This window comes from Kogia breviceps, chromosome 16 (genome assembly GCF_026419965.1).
Source record: "Kogia breviceps isolate mKogBre1 chromosome 16, mKogBre1 haplotype 1, whole genome shotgun sequence".
In the NCBI taxonomy this organism is placed as follows: Eukaryota; Metazoa; Chordata; class Mammalia; order Artiodactyla; family Physeteridae; genus Kogia; species Kogia breviceps.
Window position 1 is genome coordinate 78,974,224 of NC_081325.1, and position 15,955 is coordinate 78,990,178.

The 15,955-nt window shown below is 44.1% G+C and overlaps 1 long non-coding RNA gene across 1 annotated transcript in view; it reads left to right on the forward strand.

Moving 5' to 3' along the window:
- Positions 1 to 15,955, forward strand: part of LOC136792842 (uncharacterized) — a 51,678-nt gene that overhangs the window by 13,235 nt on the left and 22,488 nt on the right. The window lies entirely within an intron of this gene.

Below are 15,955 nucleotides of genomic sequence, written 5' to 3' on the forward strand. Positions count from 1 at the left end.
CTCTAGGAGGTGGGTCAAAAAGGATCTTGCTGTCATTTATGTCATAGAGTGTTCTGCCTATGTTTTCCTCGAAGAGTTTGATAGTGTCTGGCTTTACATTTAAGTCTTTAATCCATTTTATTTTTGTGTATGGTGTTAGGGAGTGTTCTAATTTCATACTTTTACATGTACCTGTCCAGTTTTCCCAGCACCACTTGTTGAAGAGGCTGTCTTTTCTCCACTGTATATTCTTGCCTCCTTTATCAAAGATAAGGTGACCATATGTGTGTGGGTTTATCTCCAGGCTTTCTATTCTGTTCCATTGATCTATATTTCTGTTTTTGTGCCAGTACCATACTGTCTTGATTACTGTAGGTTTGTAGTATAGTCTGAAGTCAGGGAGCCTGATTCCTCCAGCTCCATTTTTCTTTCTCAAGATTGCTTTGGCTATTTGGGGTATTTTGTGTTTCCATACAAATTGTGAAATTTTTTGTTTTAGTTCTGTGAAAAATGCCAGTGGTAGTTTGATAGGAATTGCATTGAATCTGTAGATTGCTGTGGGTAGTAGAGTCATTTTCACAATGTTGATTCTTCCAATCCAAGAACATGGTATATCTCTCCATCTATTGGTATCATCTTTAATTTCTTTCATCAGTGTCTTATAATTTTCTGCATACAGGTCTTTTGTCTCCTTAGGTAGGTTTATTCCTAGATATTTTATTCTTTTTGTTGCAGTGGTAAATGGGAGTGTTTTCTTAATTTCACTTTCAGATTTTTCATCATTAGTGTATAGGAATGCCAGAGATTTCTGTGCATTAATTTTGTATCCTGCTACTTTACCAAATTCATTGATTAGCTCTAGTACTTTTCTGGTAGCATCTTTAGGATCCTCTATGTAGAGTATCACGTCATCTGCAAACGGTGACAGCTTTACTTCTTCTTTTCCGATTTGGATTCCTTTTATTTCTTTTTCTTCTCTGATTGCTGTGGCTAGAACTTCCAAAACTATGTTGAATAAGAGTGGTGAGAGTGGGCAACCTTGCCTTGTTCCTGATCTTAGTGGAAATGGTTTCAGTTTTTCACAATTGAGGATGATGTTGGCTGTGGGTTTGTCATATATGGCCTTTAATATGTTGAGGAAAGTTCCCTCTATGCCTACTTTCTGCAGGGTTTTTGTCATAAGTGGGTGTTGAATTTTGTCAAAAGCTTTCTCTGCATCTATTGAGATGATCATATGGTTTTTCTCCTTCAATTTGTTAATATGACATATCACGCTGATTGATTTGTGTATATTGAAGAATCCTTGCATTCCTGGAATAAACCCCACTTGATCATGGTGTATGATCCTTTTAATGTGCTGTTAGATTCTGTTTGCTAGTATTTTGTTGAGGATTTTTGCACCTATGTTCATCAGCGATATTGGCCTGTAGTTTTCTTTCTTTGTGACCTCTTTGTCTGGTTTTGGTATCAGGGTGATGGTGGCCTCGTAGAATGAGTTTGGGAGTGTTCCACCCTCTGCTATATTTTGGAAGAGTTTGAGAAGGATAAGTGTTATCTCTTCTCTAAATGTTTGATAGAATTCGCCTGTGAAGCCATCTGGTCCTGGGCTTTGGTTTGTTGGAAGATTTTTAATCACAGTTTCAATTTCAGTGCTTGTGATTGGTCTGTTCATATTTTCTATTTCTTCCTGGTTCAGTCTCGGCAGGTTGTGCTGACCTCAGGCTTCCAGCCCCCAGGACGGTGAGAAATAAATGTCTTGTCTGTAAGCCACCCAGTCCGTGGTGTTCGGCGACAGCAGCCCAGACAGACTAAGACAGGCCACAGGCATCTCCAAAGGGACTCGCCCCAAACGAGGCCCCCGAGGTCCTGAGTCTGAGCCGCTCGCACTGGTGATTAGCAGACCCCCAGCCGCGGCCCGAGGACGCTCCTCTCATGTGGCTGAAGTAAAGGCAGCAGTGGACGATGGTCTCCTGGGCCTGAGGGCTTCAGCGGAGGACAAGGGGAGTGTCGGCAGGACAAGCTTGCTGCCGGCCGCGAACCAGAGGGCCAGGTTGGCACGCGGGGAGCTCTGCTCAACGAATCCTTTTACATCGTGGGGGGAAAGAAGATGGAGGAAGAGCGTCCAGCCGCGTTCTCCTGGCTCCGGGGAGGCCATGTTCGCCTTCCGCCCCCCTCACTATCTGTCTTGTCTACCGCCAGTGTTTATTATTTATTATTATTACTGACACAACTATTTTTACCTTTGAGTTGGTAATATGCTCACGTGGTTCAGGGTTCAAAAACTAAGACAACATAAAACCTCCACTTTTGGTCCCGTCTGCTCTGTTACCTTCCAACCACTTTTATTATCAGCAAGGATCTTTCCAAATTCTTTTATGCAGACAGATGTGAATACATATTAGTTTCCACCTCTCTTACATTAAATGCAGCTTACTGAACACATTGTTCAGTACGACATCTCTTCATAACAGCACCTAAAGAGTTCTTCACTTTTTGAAAGATTGATTTCTTTTTCAGTCAATTTTTGAAAGAAAATTCAATTTCTTTCAACAGAGCTTTGTAGTTTTCCTCATATAAATGTTATACAACTATATATTTTGTTTACGTCTTTATATTTTGTTAGACTGTACCTACATATGTCTCCCTTTCATTGGTGCTAATGTAAGTAGTTTGGTTTTTTTTTTTTAATTAATTAATTAATTTCATTTTTGGCTGCATCGGGTCTTTTCTGCTGTGTGCGGGCTTTCTCTAGCTGCAGCGAGCCGGGGCTGCTCTTCATTCTGGTGTGTGGGCTTCTCAATGCGGTGGCTTCTCTCGTTGTGGAGCATGGGCTCTAGGCACGTGGGCTTCATTCAGTAGTTGTGGCACGCGGGCTCAGTAGTTGTGGCTCATGGGCTCTAGATCACAGGCTCGGTAATTGTGGCACGCAGGCTTAGTTGCTCTGTGGCATGTGGGATCTTCCTGGAGCAGGGACCGAACCTGTGTCCCCTGTACTGGCAGGCAGATTCTTAACCACTGTGTCACCAGGGAAGTCCCAAGTAGTGTGTTTTAAGTTTCAAATTTCAATTGTTCATTGATGGTATATAGGAAACAATGGACATTTTGTTAACATACCTTGTACTCTGCAGCCTTGCTAAGGTAAATTATCAGTCCCAGGATTTGATGTTGTTGATTCTTTGGGATTTTCTACATAGACAATCATGTCATCTGCAAAAAAGGATAGTTTTATATCTTCCCAGTTTGTATAATTTTTATTTCCTTTTCTGTCTTGTTGCATTAGCTAGGACTTCCAATACAATGTTAAATAAGAGTGGTGAGAGAGGACACACTTGCCTTTTTCCTGGTTTTAGGAGGAAAGATTCTAGTTTCTCATGATGAAGTATGATGTTAACTGTGGGTTTTTGTAGATGTTCTTTATCAAGTTGAGGAAGTTCCCCTCTATTTCTAGTTTGCTGAGAGTTTTAATTATGAATAGGTGTTGAATTTTTATATTGTGCTCTTTCTGCATCTACTGATATGATTATATGACTTTTTCTCTTTAGTCTGTTGATGTGACAATTACATTAATTAAGTTTCAAATGTTGAACAACACCTTGCATGCCTGGGATAAATCCTGCTTGGTTATGGTATATAATTCTTTTTATACATTGTTGGTTTGATTTGCCAATATTTTGTTGAGGATTTTTGCATCTAGGTTCATGAGCGATTGTAGTATTTAGTTTTTCCTCTTTTGTGATGTCTTCATCTGGATTTTATGTTAGGGTAATATTAGCCATATAGAACAAGTTAGAAAGTATTCCGTCTGCATACATTTTCTGTAATAGATTGTAGCAAATAGGTATGATTTCTTCCTTAAGTGATTCTTAGAACTCACCATGAATGTATCTGAGTCTGGTGCTTTCTCTTTTGGAAGATTATTAATTATTGACTCAATTTCTTTAATAGATATGGGCCTATTCAGATGATCTATTATTTCTCCTTGTGTGTGTTTTGGTAGACTGTGTCTTTCAAAGAATTAGTGCATTTCATCCAGGTTATCAAATGGATGGGAGCTGTGCTAATGACCCTCTTTCCTTTCTGATGCTAGTAATTTGTGTCTTTTCTCTCTGTTTTTTTCCCCTTGGTTGGCTTAGCTAGAGATTTATCAATTTTATTAATCTTTTAAAATAATTAGCTTTGGGTTTTATTGATTTTCTCTATTGTTTCCTGTTTTACATTCCATTAATTTATTACTTTCTCCTTCTTACTCTGAATTTAATTTGCTCATCTTTTTCTAGTTTCATAAGGTGAAAGTTTAGACCATTGATTTTAGATCTCTTTTCTCATATGTACACTCACTGCTGTGAATTTCCCTTTAAGCACTGTTTTCACTGCCTCCCACAAATTTTGATAAGTTGTATTTTCATTTTCATTTAGTTCAAAATACTTTAAAATTTCTCTGTAGGCTTCTTCTTTTACCCATGTGTTATTTAGAAGTGTGCTAGTTAATCTCCAAATATTTGGGACGTATCTTCAAACTCATTGAGTCTTCCCTCATCCATCAACTAATGAACCCATCAAGGTATTCTTTATTTCTGTTATAGTAGTTTTTATTTCTTGCATTTCCTTTTTATTCTTTTAGAATTTCCATCTCTCTGGTACACTAGCCCTCCATTGTTGCATTTTGTCCATTTTCTCCATTAGAGCCTTTAACTTATTAACTGTAGTTATTTAAAATTCCTGGCCTGATAATTCCAAACTCTCAGACATATTTGAGTTGGTTCTGATGCTTGTTTATCTGTTCAGACAGGGGTTTTTTTGCCTCTTATCTGCCTTGTGACTTTTAGTGACAGCTGGATATGATGTGTCAGCTTAAGGAGCTGAGATAAACAGACCATTAGCCTTTATTGTGAGGTGATATGTTTATTATCTTTCTTGTCATATTGCACTGGGTACTACCTCCACTACATGCTGGGAAATGGTGGGGGCAGTCATTCTTACTTTGTTTTCCATCTTAAGAGAAAACTGTTTGCTATTTCACTATTAATCATTATATTAACTGTAGATTTTTTTTTTAATGCCCTTAATCAGACTGAGGAAATTATGCTCTATCTTGCTGTGTTTTTCTAGTTTGGGTTCATCTAGTTTGCTGGGGTTTTTAAAAAATCATGAATATTTGTTGAATTTTGTCAATGCTTTCTATACATATGTTGAGATGATCATATGAATTAAGCTTTTATTCTGTAATCCTGTACATGACAAAAATTTATTTTTAATTAAATTTTTTTTTTTGTTTTGAGATAATTGAAGATTCACACTCAGTTGTAAAAAGTAAAGTAGAGAGATTCCTGTACCCTTTACCCAGTTTCCCTCCAATAGTAAAACTATGGAGCAATGTCGCAGCTAGGATACAGAGATCAGCACAGCCAGAATACAGAACCTCCATCATCACAAAGATCCCAGCCTTTCCCTGCTTTTAGTCACACTCTGGTACCTTCAAATAGTAGTTTTTTATATTGTGTTCAGAATTTATACTTGTTCGCTTTGGAAAGACCGGTTCGTGGGGAGCTATTGCCATGAAGGGGAGCCTGCCCTTTCCTGTATCTTTTGTATGTTATGGAAATTACCGCTTTGTCAAGTGCACAGAAAACTTTCCTCAGTTTTTCTTTATATATTATGTTGATTTCAAAAAGCCATTTGTGCAGGAGAATGTTCTGTTCCTACGTACAATACCAAATGCAAATAATTATTGTTGGGCTATAAGGATATCATCTGACAAATAGAGTTTAAAAAGCATTATACTGTTAATTTTATCAGTCTTTTTCTCAGTCCTCTGGATTTTGCATCCAGAAAGGTGACCAGATTTTCCTTAGAGCAGTCTTTTTCATTTCAAGATTGTAAAATTGTAAAAATATGTAACAACAGAAAAATCTTGTTTTCCTCTGTTGCTTTTCTTCCTTCCATCCTTCCTGCCTGCCTGCTTCCTTCCTTCCCTCCCTCCCTCTTTCTTTCTTTCTTTCTTCCTTTTTTCTTTCAAATTTAAATACTTGCTTCATCTGAAATGTATTTTAATACATGGGATGAAGAATAAAGACTAGGAATTTTGTTTTACCCAAGTGGATAGTTGGTTGTCTTAATATTTATTGGATAACTTATCACTTAAATATTTTATTTTGACTCTTCAGTGTTGACCGTTATTTGTAAGTGTAGCTATACTTATGTCACAGATGCAGCGTCGGAGATCAAGTTAAGTAAGTTACTCAAGGCTGCAGGGCTAAACTTTGTAAAGCCGGAGTCCAACCAGGTTTGCAGGCTCCAGGGCCCATCCTCCTCCCCGTTTCTGGCTAAAAACCCCCACCTGATGTCAGAGCTCCGAGGGCCCTTGGGACCCATGTCTCCCAGGTGACTGTGATTTAGAGGAGCCGCCGGCAGCACAGAGTCTTTGGTTTTGGGTCTAGAGCTGCCTTGTAGGAGTCACTGCTCTTATAGGAGTGTCCTGGCGGCACCAAGACAGCTCAACTCCCTTGGATGATCTAAGGCAGCTGAACCGACACGAAATTTAGCTTCAGGCCACACTGACGAGAGTCTGTTGTTATTTTTGGAATCACGTGTTGCTGTTTGGGGTGCACCAGTTGGGTTCAGATGGGAAGAGGTGGAGGAAATAGGAAGATTTCTGCTTCAGAGAGAGGAGAGATGGAGTTGGCTGGAGAGATGGAGTTCCTTCCCTTTACGCCACACTTTTGTGGTGGGAAAAGTATGCTTTGCTGAGAGGTGAGAAGGAGTGAAAGCGGCCCGTTTGGCAGCTGGGCCGGGAGGGAAGGCTGCCCCTCACACCGGCCGTCACACCCACGGGGCTGTCGGCAGGGAAGTAGGACGTCACGTCCACGCCTGCGGGCAGCTGGCCGACTGGGGTTCCTGACCCGCGCGCAGAGCATGTAGTTAACTGGGAGGTGCAGGGGGTCATAGTGAAGGACCCACTGCCCGCCGCACGGGGAGCCGCCAGCCCCCAGCGCCCGCATGGGTCCCGACGCGGTTGAGGCGGGAATGGCCGGGCTGTGATGCGAATCCATCTCTGTCCACTCGGCGAAGGACCCGCAAAGATGACACTAGTGCGTCTCTGCTGTGCGGGAGGTGAGCCTGTCGGTTCAGTGGAGCTGGGGGTTCCAGGCTGCTGGGGCCTGTCTGCTGGGACAAAGCCAGACGGCCCACCCCAGTGTGGCCTGCGGGGTCCTCGCCACCCAGAGATTGTCTTCAAACAGGCAAACGACAACACGGAAAGGGTTAGAAACTTATTGGCCTGGAAGAGTTATTTTTGAGGTTGTCAGACATTTCAATTATTAAAAGCTGGGGCTAAGTAAAGCTCAGAGGAGGAGGAGGAAAGCTGTGAGGAGGGAAATCGCCCCAAGAATAACTCTGACAATTCAGAGCTTTAAGCAGAAGCCAGTTTTGGATGAGAGAAGCCAACGCCAGAGGAGAGCGTCCGGAGACCTCAGCCGGGTCCTGCTGGCGGTTTGGTGAAACCCCGCCACAGTCCCACCCCTGGACGTCCGTCCTGACGCGCGCGGGGATGTGGGAGGTAAAACTTACACGTAATGGATTATAAGGTGTTGATACACTGAGCGCCCTATGTCACCTTCACCCCCTTTACAATGACTCCCTACTTACTGCCCGCCGGGGAGCCAGGGTTCTGATGCTTCCTGCGCCCGGATGGGGTCTGCTCTTGAACCTGCTGGACGTGGACGCGTGCTGCGCGCGCACCCGTCTGTGGGGCCACCCTCCTCTGCCTCAGGAGCGAGGGCGGCCCCATCAGGTGGCTGAGTCACCGTCCTCTCACGTCAGAGCAAACGGAAGGAGATGCTGTGCTTCTGCTGTTTGGCCACATGTGGGTGAATCCCTGATTCTCCGGGAAGGGGCTGGCGTTGGGGGTGGGAGACCCCAGCAGTGCTTGCAGAAGCGGCCACCGGGTGGTTCCAAACGAATGCAGGACACGCAGGAGCCTGAAGCTTGTTCATGAGGTTGGCCTGCGGCTGGCGGTGACCAGCGCTGAGTCACTAGATTCACCTTAACAGAAAGGCGGTGTGTGTGGGGTGGCTGGTGGTTGTATCAGTGCTGGGACATCTCCAGAAATAAACAGCAGGATGTTCAGAATTCTCTTACGCATTGTAGAAATAGATTCTTGTTGCTGAGATGTCGTTTTCCCTACAAGAAAGGAGGAATTTAGATGCTCTGAACTGTCAACAGACCGAAGGCTCTGGCTCATGTGGGCCTGAGGTTCTTACTTCAAACTTGAAAAGGTCTGGAATAAGAGTACATCATCACTAATTGGACCTTGGGCTCCAACAAGGCAAAAATAAGCTTTACCCTAACCACCCACAGGCTGGAGGAAGATGAAAGCCTTTGCTCGGCGATGAGGGACCACAGGTGAAGCTGCAGCCCTCCTGCAGCCGAATGGGCCCTGAGGGTCTCAGCATCTCCGGTGACGGTGACGCTGCCACGAGCGCTTGTGCCAGGTCGCCGCCTCCACCACCTCGCACCCGCACCCGCGTCTGCGGCGCCTCCCTTTTCTCCTCTTGTGGAGCCTGCAGGGTCGTTTCAGGAAACGAAATATATCAAGCTGTCCTGGAAGCAATGAAAAACCGAAAATTGGAGCCAAGCTTCCGAAAAAGAGATGAGAAGGTTGTCACGTGTCCTGCAAGTGCTTTGTTTTCTAGGCAGCGTGCGCTTTTCCTGCCCTGGGACCTTGGGCACCTCCCCACCCAGCAGGTGCCTCCTCGGATGGATGCCCTCCTCCCTCATCACCGGCCAGGACTTCCTGGGGGGGACTTCACGCTCGCTGAGGGCTCGCAGACTTCTGTGCATATGTTCCAGCCCCCAGTACGTTGGCTGCAAATAATGGGTGCTCCGTAAATACAGGGAAAAATTGTAACTCTTACGGGGGACTCTTCTTAAACATTAAGTAACTGTTTAACATTTTTTGCACAGCTCTGCAGGGTAGAAAAGCAAACTCCCAGAACTCTCCAGCAAAATGCCAATGTTTCAGTATGTGAGTATGTTTTATTTAATTAAAAGCACCAGCTTGGTGTAAGGTCAGCCAGGTAAGACACCCAAAGGCTTGAAGACATTCATTGCCCTTGTTTCAATATTCTACTTCTGGGAGTTTGTCCAAAGGAAAGAATTCAAAATATGGAAAAATCTTTATGCCCCAAAATATTCATTATAGGATAGCATTATTTGTAATAGTGAAAAAATAAACAGCTCAGTTGTCCAAAAGGGAGGTTATTAGGTGGACCACGGTGAGTTCTCTTTTTTTTTTTTAAATAAATAAATTTATGTATTTATTTAGTTTTGGCTGCGTTGGGTCTTCGTTGCTGCGCGCGGGCTTCCTCTAGTTGCGGCGAGCGGGGGCTACTCTTCGTTGCGGTGCGTGGGCTTCTCATTGCGGTGGCTTCTCTTGTTGCGGAGCACGGGCTCTAGGCACCTGGGCTCAGTAGCTGTGGCTCGCGGGCTCTAGAGCGCAGGCTCAGTGGTTGTGGCTCACGGGCTTAGTTGCTCCGCGGCATGTGGGATCTTCCTGGACCAGGGTTCGAACCCATGTTCCCTGCATTGGCAGGTGGATTCTCAACCACTGCACCGCCAGGGAAGTCCCACGGTGGGTTCTTTTAACGGATGATGGTAAAGCACTGAACACTGATGTTTATCAAGAGTTAACGACATTTGTTCATACATCCATGAGTGATGGTAAAGTGTTCTCTGTAATAATAAGATCATACATATGATGTATGGGAACAACTAATTTTTTTCTTGAACTACAATATAAAAGTTCTTCAAAGAAAATGTGGCAAAAAGGTTCACTGCGGTTTTCTCTCAGTGATGGGACTCTAAGTGATTTTTTTCTTTTTTCATTTTTTTTTTTTTTTTTTACTTTCCAACTTTCCTGGGATGAGCATTTTACAACAGCAAACCACCCAAAAGATACTGGCTTCACGTTGTGTGTGTGTTTTCTGCTCACGTATACGTGATTTCTGTTGTTCTGGTGCCTTTTCCGCTGCACGGGAAATTCCTGGAACAAACGCAGGGCCGGGGGACCTGGAGTGAGGGCACCTGGTGGGGACTGTAAGCGGGGGGGCCCCCCCCGGGTCTCCAGAGCCCCGACCCGCATGCAGACGAGGAAACAGACGGAGAAGGCACACAGCCCTGGCAGGTCGCTCCATCCCAGCGCAACCTTCACGGGGGAATTAATGTCTATTCATGTCGTTCCTGGAAACCATGTGAATCATTCCCACACCCCCCCATTGTTTCGGCGCATACTTTCCCCGTGAGGCTGGCCTGGCAAGCAGCAGGCCACAGCCAAGACCTCGGGAACCCTCAGCGACCCCCCAGCCCCACCCCCAGTGTCTGCCTCTGGCAGGAGCCTCACTTTCTTCCAAATATGCGTCTTGTCAAAGACAGAGGACCTGTTGTTGACTCTCATTATCAAGGCCTTATTGGATGGAGCAGGCCACTTTTGTAGCATTTAAGAAAGAAGCAGACTTCCAGAAAAATGGCCCATTTTTCTGGGCCATTTTTTGAGCATTTAGCTCAAGAAAAAGATAGCTTTTCCTGGGCTAAATGCTCAAAGCCAGGGTACACCCCAAATAAAGGGCAACAAAAGTCTAGCACGGGACTCTCCCAAAATAATGAGGAATTTGGAGAAAAAGATCATCCTTGGTTCGATCACCAAGAGGTGTTCTGGCGGCAGGGGGTGCGGAGGGACGAGGGAGAGAACTGACGGGAGGGGCCACGCGACGGGCAGGAGGCCTCCAAACGCGCCCTGTAGCTCAAGCTCAGCTGAACTGACACTGTTTTAAAGAGAGAGAAAAGTCAATGTTTGTAAACATGTGGCAGGTCACTGGTATTCAAATACTACGCTCATAATCATAATGGATATTTTAAGAGATCAGGCAAAGATGCAGTGTTGATAATACCGCAAAAGCACCACAGAAGCACAGAAAGATGGTGGTACCCAAGGATCTGGAAGAATCAGATTAAGTTTTCACTTGTAAATGTGAGGGTAATCGCAGTGGTGGGCGTCGTAATAAGAAAAATGATCGTGATCGGAATCGCCGTCTAGGGGTCGTGAGACACGTGCTGTCTCGTCTAAGTCCACAGCAGCCCCTCGGGGCAGCTTCTTGTATCAAGTGTACAAATAAGGAAACCAAGGCTCCCAGAGACTGTGTGTCTTGCACAAGTTGGGATTGTTAATAAGCAGGCAGGGCCACGTGGCAACCCAGACACGGCTCTCAAGTCCTTACCAGCAACGTGCAAATGAATTCAGAAGTTCATTCCAGAAACTCTCCTGACTGAAAGTGAATTGCAGCATTGATAGTACAGCCAGCCTTGCCCCAAAGCAATTTTAAAAGAAAGACTCCACCCCCATCTCCAACCCCAGGTACCTACTTGTCAAGTTTTATATTTGAAGAAAGGAGAAAGGATCACATAGACACCCACGAAGAAATGATTGGGGCTACGTGAGTATCTCAGAAATCACTCCTTTAGACTTCTGAGATGAGAGTACTTTGCGGGGAGGGGTTAAACGCGTAGCTTCAGCACACACCTCTGTGCTGCTGTCCACAGGAGGAGATTCAAAGGCAGCACGCCTACGGCACCCTTCCCGATTCTCCTCTGCAGACGGTCGTGGACCCTAACCTTCTCCGCTTCCGGCCAGAGGGCTCCACCGACCCAGGTGCCCAGTTTCTCCTGTTCCGGTCTGTCTGGATCAGGTAACAAAACGTTATCAGGAATTTCTGACCTGAAGTCCCAGTAACTACGAGAGTTGTCCCCTTCGATACGAAGCCAGGTGGACCGTCACCAGGAGGGGGCATCTGGTCGGGTGTGGCCAGAGGCTTGTCCGGGCTTGTCCTGATCACTCAGCCGAGCAGAGACGGAATCCACAGTCTGCCCGTCTGGATTCTCTGGAACCCACCTGTGTTGCTGAGGTGGGGTTTTATTCTATTTCAAAATTGTAATAATTAGAAGGTGATTATAATTGGTTCTAGGCAGTAAAGATGCATTTAATAAATTCTGTAAAACTTCAGGCGATCGTATTGCAATAACATTGAAAGCAGCTAATAAAAAGGAGAAAAAATACCATAGCAGAGGGAAATTAAGACTATTTTCGACATAGAACAGAAGTGGTGCATATGTAGAAAGCACTATGAAAGGTATTTGCAAGCAATGAAAACACACATACAACATACGGCATTTATAACATGAGGCCCAAGCGTTATTTCATACATCAGTGTTTCCCAAGTTTCAGCCTTTTGCATGCTAATTTTAAAGTTTTGCCCTATCTATACATCTGAATTTTTGTGACTTACTTACAGATTTGTGGTAGTGGCTGTAATTTTTTCTACAGGACACTGAAATAAATTAAAAACTTTAAAAATAAAAAGTATCCATCCATGTACCACCTAAAACTGTTCATATAATCCCTCCACGCTTTGGGACCTAAGGAAACATATAATTCATTACCTTCCCCTATGAAAGCATGTGTAGCACAGCACATAAAGAGCATAGAGAGATGGATAAGGGCAGTCAAAATAGAGAAACCCACCCCTCCCCACCACCAAAAAGGCACCTGACACACATACAAAAACCATTCTGCAGCATCACCACTTTGGGGTCACCCTACTCATTCTGGTAGGGAAATCCTCAAGCAAAAAAATACAGGCAAGCCCCACTTAAAATCCTGGGAAGGAAAGCTGGATGTGACAGGTAACTTCCTATCCCAAGTAAATTCTTACTATAATAGGACTTCTCCTGATGCGGCAGATTTAATACACGGAAAGGTGGCACCATAATCTGTGTTAACACTGAAAAATGTAAGAATAGCATAACTATTTGAACAGTTACCAAGAAGGCATTCTAAAATGCAAACAATTTTTTAGCCATTATTTTTTTCTAGCTATAAACGTAATTCGTGTGTACTGCACACCATCTGAAAAACACAGATAAGGAAATAACATCAGCCAGAGATAACCACTGTTAAGACTGTCACACATTCTTGATATCTTAATACATATGTAAAGGCATAAATATACATGTTCCATCCACACGGATCCACAGTTTCGCAAAAATGTGCTCCTGCCGTCCACTCAGCTCCATGACAGCCTTTCTCTGCTCAGCGACATTGTTAGTATGTTCCTCCAAAAAGTCACACTCTTTTTTTTATGTCCCTTAGTGAAGTTTTGTGTTTTCCTCGGCTTTACAAATGTGTGCGCTGTGGGGTTTATATATATTTTTATGCACGCAGATCTACCAGTCTTCCCATCTCTGGTTCTGGTTTTTTTGTTGTTGTTGTTGTTGTTTTTTGTTTGTTTGTTTTTTTGTGGTACGCGGGCCTCTCACTGTTGTGGCCTCTCCCATTGCGGAGCACAGGCTCCGGACGTGCAGGCTCAGCGGCCACGGCTCACAGGCCCAGCCGCTCCGCGGCACGTGGGATCTTCCCGGACCGGGGCACGAACCCGTGTCCCCTGCATCGGCAGGCGGACTCTCAACCACTGCGCCACCAGGGAAGCCCTCTGGTTCTGTTTTTTATATCATGTTTACACCCTCAATTTGCTCTAGTTTTTCCTACAGTCCCTTACACAATTTGTTGTTTCCTCAATATAAATTTTCTCTACATTTCTTGACCTAACTAATCCTAGAGCTGGTGTTGCTATTTTGAATGGGTCGTCTACCCTCACCATTGTCGGCTAATTGGTCATTGCTAGCATCTGGAAATGCTATTGGCTTTGTATATTAATTTTATTATACATCATTGTAATTTCCTCTCTCAGTTTTACTAATTTTGAGTCCACTCTTTGGGGTGTTTGGGGAAGTTTTGTGGCTCAAAACTGATTCTGGAATCAACCAGACCTGTGTTTACATTTTAGACACACCATTTGCTGGATCCAGTCTTGGGCAAGTCCTTGTATTCTCTTTTTACCCCAGCTCTGTTGATATAACTGACACGTAACATTGTGTATGTTTAAGGTGTACGACTTGAAGATTTGATACACGTATCTACTGTAAAATGATCACCATTAAGGTTAGTTAACACATGTATCAGCTCACATAGTTACTACATCGTTTTGAGTGTGGTGAGGACATTTCAGATCTACTCTCGCAGCAAACGTCACGTATTCAATGCGGTGTTCACTCAGTCACCAGGCTTGTTCATCTTTTAACTGAAAGTTTATAGCCTTTGACCAAGACCTCCCCAAATCCCCCAGCCTCCAGCAGCCACCATTCTACTGTGTCTATGGGCGGATATTTTATTTTACTTTTTGAGTTGGGCATTTTAGATTCCACATAGAAGTGAGATCACGCATACAAGTGTGTTTGTCTTCCTCTGTCTGATTATTTCACTTGGCAATAATGCCCTCAGAGTTCATCCATGTTGTGGGAAATGGCAGGATTTCCTTCTTCTTTTATGGCTGAATAATTATCCATTTAACATATATGCATAATTATTCAAATATGTATGTATGTATGTATAGAAATGTGTATATATGATAATTACGGACGAACGGATAAAGAAAGTGTGATTTACACATATACCCACAAATGTGCTCGTCACCTGTCGTCAGATACTTAAATCGTTTCCATATCTTGGCTCTTGTGGACGATGCTGCAAATGAACATGAAGCTGCAGATATCTCTTAAAGACAGTGATTTAACTTGCTTTGGTTCTATACCCCGTAGTGGGATTGCTGCACGTTATGGCAGTTCTATTTTTAATTTGTTACTGTTCTCCACAGTGGCTGCATCAATTCACATTCCCCCCAACAGTGCAGGAGGGCTCCCTTTTCTCCGCACCCTCACCAACACTTGTTACTTGTCTTTAGCATAACAACCATTCTGACAAGTGTGAGGTGATATCTCATTGTGGTTTTGATTTGCATTTCACTGATGATCAGTGATGTCGAGCAGCTTTTCATGTGCCTGTCGGCCATCTGTATGTTGTCTTTGGAAAAATGCCTCTTTAGGTCCTTCGCCCATTTTTTAATTGGATTATTTGCTTTGCTATTGAGTTGTATGAGTTCCTTACAGATAATATCCCATCCCAGATATGTAATTTGCAAATATTTCCCCTCCATTCATTTTTAAAATTATTTCTCCTGCTGTGCAGAAGCTTTTTAGTTTGATGTAGTCTCGCTTTATTTTTTGCTTTTGTCACTCATGCTTTAAGTGTCACATCCGAAAAACTTTGCCAGCATCAGTGTCCAGGAGTTTTCCCCTGTGTTTCCTTCTAGGAGTTTTACAGTTGCAGGTTTTACATTGAAGTCTTTAATCCAATTCGATTTAATTTTTGTGTATGATGTAAGACAGGGGTCCAGTTTCACGCTTTTGCATGTGGACAGCAGTTTTCCCAGCATTATTCAGTATCTTCTGAAAGCCTTGGTTCCTCTTCTGTAAAATGTGCGTGGTGATACCTACCTCACAGAATAGTGTGCAGTGAAACTGGACGCTGTGTGTAGAACACGGATTACAGATATACTTGGACACAGATATTCTTAGACACATCGTGTGTGAAGAGTGATAGTTCCTTTTCCTCAGCCCACCCACCCCGCCCTTCTTCTGGAGGGTGTAGCTCTTCTCTGTTTCTTTTTCGGTCTCACTGCATCGGGTCGGACCTCTAGACTGTTTAGTACAGTGGAGACGGAGGGGCTTCTTGCAGGGGCCCCGAGGATGCTGGGAACGCCGGGTGCTTCAGCCCCAGGGATTCTGTTGCCCACCAGCCCCACCTCGTGCTCCTCGTCAGGGTTCCTCGGAATTCAGCTTCACAGCCACCCGCTGTTCTAGATCTGGGCGCCTGAGCTGTCTCCACGACTGACACGGTCCGGGAGCATGACCCGGGCTCGGTGCCGCATGGATCAGATGTTCGGTGGTGAGCACCTCGCCGTGACCTTGCTCGGCGCAAGCCCAGGGTGGTCTCTAGGTCCAGCTGGGCTCAGGGTCCGGGAGCCCTGTCTGA